This window comes from Nicotiana attenuata, unplaced genomic scaffold, assembly GCF_001879085.1.
Source record: "Nicotiana attenuata strain UT unplaced genomic scaffold, NIATTr2, whole genome shotgun sequence".
Lineage (NCBI taxonomy): Eukaryota > Viridiplantae > Streptophyta > Magnoliopsida > Solanales > Solanaceae > Nicotiana > Nicotiana attenuata.
In genome coordinates, this window is record NW_017671345.1 from 220,390 (window position 1) to 226,566 (window position 6,177).

Below are 6,177 nucleotides of genomic sequence, written 5' to 3' on the forward strand. Positions count from 1 at the left end.
AGCCACGAGATATTAAGCATTAAGCACAAAGTGAACATAAGTCAAGAAAACGAGACATAGGCATCACAAGACATGCTATCCAACTAAGCAAGGCATCATCAATAATTTCAAATCATAGGGAAGATACTACACATGCCAAAGCCTAAATATGCTACTATCAAACAAGTCAAGGGCGCCTAGGTATCTCATCTTTCTTCCTCCATTATTCCCTAAATTCCTAATCTACTCTAAAAAAAATACTACTACCCGGTTCAAACTACATCCCATGGAAAAGAACCCTTGCACAAAGAAAAACCACGGGGGATTATTACTACCTAAAGAAAGCTAAAAGACATATTTTTGTATTTTTGTTTAGACTTTAATCCCTCAAGAAAACTGTCTAGGAGATCCATCGTCGGGAAAAGTCCAAATCTTTCAAATTTATTTTTCATTTTTCTTTTTTAAAAAAAAAACCACTACAACTAAACTAAGATAGCACAGAAAATCACCCAGACAATCTGCTCACCCCACACTTAAAATTGTGCAATGTCCTCAATGCACACTGAACATAACAAGAGGGTAAAAGAGACTCCCTGGTAGGCCAAAGGCCGAAGAATTAGCAGCTCACGGGATACTCAGACTTCTCCCTGGTATGATCCCTTGTGTGGGTACCTCACACTTAGTTTCAACCACCTGCTCGCTTTTGCCCATGCCTCTTGGCTTTGATTCCTGCTCGTACTCCTACAAAATACAAAATAATACTACAAAAAAAATAACACAATAAAATAAACAAAAGGAAAAAAATAGAATTGGGTTGCCTCCCAACAGGTGCTTGATTTAACGTCGCAGTACGACGCCAACACTTTCATCACTTTTCCTTCCACTTTGAGGATATAAATTGCGCCCCCAATTTTGCATCAAATTTTCTGTCACGTTCATGGGGCGGTGGTGTAAAAATAAAGAACCCAAGTAGTAGGCATCGCATCTTGCACTTCTTGGCCTTTAAGTGAGGAATGTCGTTGTCTCCTTGGTGTGGCAAATTTCAGAATATAAACACTTTGTTCCTCATCTATTGACTCCTCCATATGATCGAATGGATCAATTTCCATGTCACCAACCAAACATAATGTTGAAAAGTGTTTAGAATGAGGTCCAATACGCTCCAACTCCAAAATTGCATTATTTTTGACATCCTCAATTTTGAGCTCTTCGTCAACCTTAGCATCATTAATAATATTTTGGTCGAATAGTTGGAATTCCTCTTTCCGCTCCACAAGCTGGCCAGTATCCACAAAAATTAGTTGTAGGGCATCAGATGCCTCAACCTTTTTATTCAATTGAGCATGCCAGTCATGGATATCTGAGCCAAAATGGTCTATCTCTTGCCTGAGCTCAGTTCTTGCTTCTATTAGTTGTTCTGTCATATTTGAAAGACCATCACGGAGAAACTCATGAGATTTTATAAGTTGAGCTTGTTCCTCTAGCCAAGATTGGCTTACTATATCTGCTTCTTCAAAATTATTTTCTGGTGGGAACTCGTTCTCTTCAGCCACTTCCTCCGCCTCGGCCTTCATTCTCATGATTGCTGCACTAATTCTTTGTGCAGCCTTTCGATTTTCATCTTGTAGCTCGACTACTTGCCTCATCATGTCCATAATATGAGCCATGCTTTCCATATCCTCCACTCCCTTGCTCCTATCAAACTCATAAACATTATTAGAAACATTATAATAAGAACTCTGAGAAGGATAATAAGAATTAGGACAACCATCCCAATGGCCAACTTGACCACCACACATATTACAAAAATTCCACACATCAAATTGAGATGCACAATTTTGCCACAAGTGTGGTCCCCCACAATATGGACAAGGATCACTATAATAAGAATAACCAATATTTGACCAATTCTCATTCCAAGATGCCATGTCAACAAAGATAATAAAATATTAAACTAAGTTAAAAATAAAAAAATAAAAACTTGAATAGGCAAAAAATAAAAATTCAATCTAGTAGAATAGTTAATTTCTAAGTCCCCGGCAACGGCGCCAAAAACTTGTTGCGGCCAAGCGCACAAGTAAGTATACGCGGTCGTCAAGTAATAAAGTGACTAAAAGTCGGATGTCGATCCCACGAGGACTTGTGATTAATAATTAACTAAATTAGACTATCCTAATTATCTAAACAAGAATTAAACCTAGAAGTATTTGGTTCTAAACTACTTAAATAAAGAATATAAATAATGAACTTTTAACAGAGAAAGAGTAGATTTTTATGATATCAATGTAATGAAAACGATCTAGGATTATGGGCTATCTAACATTCTTATTGTATTCTTCAATTGAATTGACTAATTAATTTATCCGGTTTATTGGTTGATAGGTTTAATATTGCTCATAAGAATCTGTCGAGTTCTTACTTGCCTATTCAAGCTAACCTAACGCCTATATGTCTATGGAGTTAGAATCAACAAGAACGCATTTATAATTTCTGTAAATCAACCAAGCAAGACAATTAGGTATATGTCTATCCTAACCGCGAATCCGTTCCCCGATGCCCAGGTTCAAGAACTTGCTCTATTCAATCCATTATGCAATCTAGAATTCCCACTTTCGAGTTCAATTCAAGATTCGTAGATAGTATTCAATTGGTGATCAAGCAATCAAATAATTAAGTGCAGGATTAAACAAATAAACCAATATGATAAACTAAGCAATCAAAATCAATATCCGAATAACAATAGTCCTGAAAGAACCACAACCCTAGAACGTGGAGTTTAGCTCCACATAGACATGGTAGCAAAACAACAAATCATACAAAGAAACATAAAAAGACTAAGTTGGTGGAAGAAAAGATGAAACCCGGCCTCCACGGCGGCTCTGTGCTCTTCCTTGGTCAAAAATTGCTGTCAAAAATGTTCTCCTATGTATATATACCAAGTAGGGTTGAACCCAAATAATTATACCTTCTCCAATGTGAAAAAGGACACTTTTCCCGGGCTTAACTAGCATGGTCGCGCACCTGGATGCGCATCTGGGCGCGCTAGTTGACAAGTGTTCTATTTCTGGGCGCGCTAAAACTAGCGCGACCGCGCTATTGCGCATTTTTCACCCTGTTCCGTTCCGAATTTGGAAAAACGTAAAACATGAAAGTTGTATCCCTTTGAGTTATCTTTCCAACCATATATTGTGGAGCTAAAATGGAGTTTTGAGAAAAAAGTTATATCTATTTTACTAGACAGTGCACAATCTGCCTACTGAAGTCTTTGTTTGCTCTAACTATCTCCCGTTGACCCCCAAACACGATCCCGGCTTAATTCCTTGAACTTTTGCTCAAACTTAAAAGCTCCAAATCACTTGAATTCATTCCATAACATCTATATAGCTCAGAATCACTCCTACAAGGCATAAAACATACAATTAGTGCAAAACACTAGCGATTAAAGCTCAAACTCAATTAAAGTGCAGTAAATTAGAGTGTAATAATCGACTAAAATACGTAATTATAGCCTATCATCAATTTTATTGAAGATACTGACTTTATCGATGTTGCAAAATACACCTGCCAATATGGGTATAACTAATGTCGTACTAGTGGTTGAAGAAGATCCGTATGTTCAGTTGTCAGGAAATAAGATCAAGAGAGTTTTTAAGAAGAAGATATCATAAGGTGTTTACATATGTAACAACTGCAGAAACGAAAAATTATTTGGTTAGTTAGTTTAGTAGTTTCTTTTGTTATAAAAAAGATGTTTGAATCATTTCCTCTTTTTTCTTATATTTAACTTTTCATGTTTTGTTAGTTTGGTAACTTCATTAGTTATGGACAACATGTTTGCATATATTCACGGTTCATTCAACTTTTGAACTTCACCTATTTAGATACATAAAGTAGTCCATATATTTTTATTGTGTGACGGGCAAGCTTTAATTGATGTAAGGGTAAAGTTATCTCATTCAATTAAAATAAATTGTCAATGAATTGAATGAGTATGATGAGTTAAGCCATGAAGAGGATGGTGGAGCTGAGCTACTATTTTATTGAATCTCTCAATAGTTGATCGATTATTTTGTTCACAAGAAAGTCTACAATTGATGCAATTTATTTTTGCACTAAGCCATTTATTAGACGCTGATGGAGTTGAGTTACAGGAACCAATTTTTTTTAAAGTAGTATTAGTTATTTTGGCAAAACTTTATAGTACCATATTTTCTAAAATCAACTTAGAGTTGAGATACTCTTTTGATTATATTTTCTAACTTCTTGCAAAGCGGAATTACTTTAAATCCACTTTTTCCTTCTTTAGTATGAAAATTTTGATGATTTATGTCATTTATATTTACTGAAGCTTTCACCAAATGTGGTGACATACGAGAAGTGTGGAGCCTAGAATATTAGGGCCAGAGGGTTGATCTTCTACTTCCAGCTGTTGAATTACTATGTTTCGATGAATTGAGGATCTAAAAAAGGGGTGACAGATTGGTTAGTAAGACTGCAAGAGGAAGCCAAAGGATTTGACTTACCAAGTTTCGGGAGCTAAACTGTTATAGCGCAGAAAAACTATAGAAGAGCAGTATAAGAATTGACAATCATGACTAATATAGAATGATCAATAGTCACCAATTTAATGTTATTGATGCACTTAAATTACTTTAAAATTCAAATTATATATTATTCTCTTTTCCTCTATATAAAATACTAATTTATACTGGACTGGGACCTTTACGTGAGTGCATAAATATTGGTGGTCCGCAACATAGATACAATCCTATAAAATTTATATATTTATTTTTTGGTTTAATTTTTTTGAATGTGATCGCTAAATTTCGTCTGCAATATAGACATGTTTCTACAATATTATTTTTTTTCTTTGAAACTGTCTGCGCATCGCGCGGGTACGTATACTAGTAACTAATTAAATGCGGTGACGTGAATGGGCATAACTGAAATTTAAAATCTGATTCACGTTTCCTCACCTAATATATATGACACACTCATGTAAAATATGCGTAAGTAGAACGTTCTAATATTACGAAAAGACTAAAGTAAAATTTGCAAGTAAAACTAAACATACAAATCAGCAAGGGCACACGGACAATTTTATATATATAACATATGTTAATGAATAGCTTGAAATGAGGTAGGCTTATAAATATGGTACCTGCCTATGGAGAAAATCATCATTTACACATCTCACTTCTTCCACCAAGTACAGAGTAAGAGATGGCCGGAAAATACTCTTTGATAAAGTTTGCATTCTTATTCACTGCCATTCTAATGACGGCAATTACTGGTGATACATTTAATTTGTCTTCCATTGAAATTTATTCGTTATTATTTTATACAAATATACAATTAAATCTATGCACATGAAATCCAAAATTGCACACTGCATATCTATATCGGTTACTCATATTATACTTTTAATAATATATGATCTTTGTTGTGATCATGACGTGCAGTTAATCTCTCCTCTTTTCAAAAGATGCAAGCAATGGCTATGTTAGATTTACCCCTCAATATGTTATCGGTGAAACAAAAATTACTATCATCAATCGATGGTATGAAGACATGTGGGAGAGTTTGTTCTAGCGATAAGGATTGTTCAGACGCTTGGGTTTGTTTTTATTGCAAATACCACAAAGAAACTGTTCTTGCTCCTGCCTGGAGTGGTTGTGACTGATGATAAAAAAAGATCTTCCTCACAAATTCTACAAAGTTCTCGAGTGAAATAAACTTTGGTTGATGCAGAAATTTGGTAATTATAAACTGTGTGTCTATGTGAAATAAACATTCCCATATCGTTTTCTTTCGCTTATGCTGTCGTATTGAGTTTCATAAGTACATAAATAAGTTAAGTTATGTGATAGTCTCCAGTTTGGAGGGCTACTAGTGTCTTGCAATTTGGCTTCTACTCAGAGTTAGAGTCATATGTATGAATATTATCAAGAATATTGTTATAAATAGAATTTTATTTATGGTGAATGTCTATATTTAGAGAGATTCTAGGGTTTATTACTTGGTGGCTAAGTCACCCTCTCCCTATAAATAGAGGGTTCTATTCCATTGTAATTGATTCCAAATCAATAAGAATTATCTCCCTCTACTTTTCTCTGCAATACTCTTCTTCTTCTTTTATTGTTTCATAACACGTTATCAGCACGAGACTCTATCCAATTGAGTAGAAGCTTTGAGATT

General features: G+C 34.9%; 1 long non-coding RNA gene across 1 annotated transcript; it reads left to right on the plus strand.

The window, feature by feature from the left end:
* The first annotated feature begins 5,103 nt into the window (after positions 1-5,103).
* LOC109207695 lies at positions 5,104-5,792 on the plus strand. Its single transcript, XR_002065051.1, has 2 exons — positions 5,104-5,272; positions 5,442-5,792. It is a non-coding gene; the product is annotated as an uncharacterized LOC109207695 (long non-coding RNA).
* The last annotated feature ends 385 nt before the right edge of the window (positions 5,793-6,177 follow it).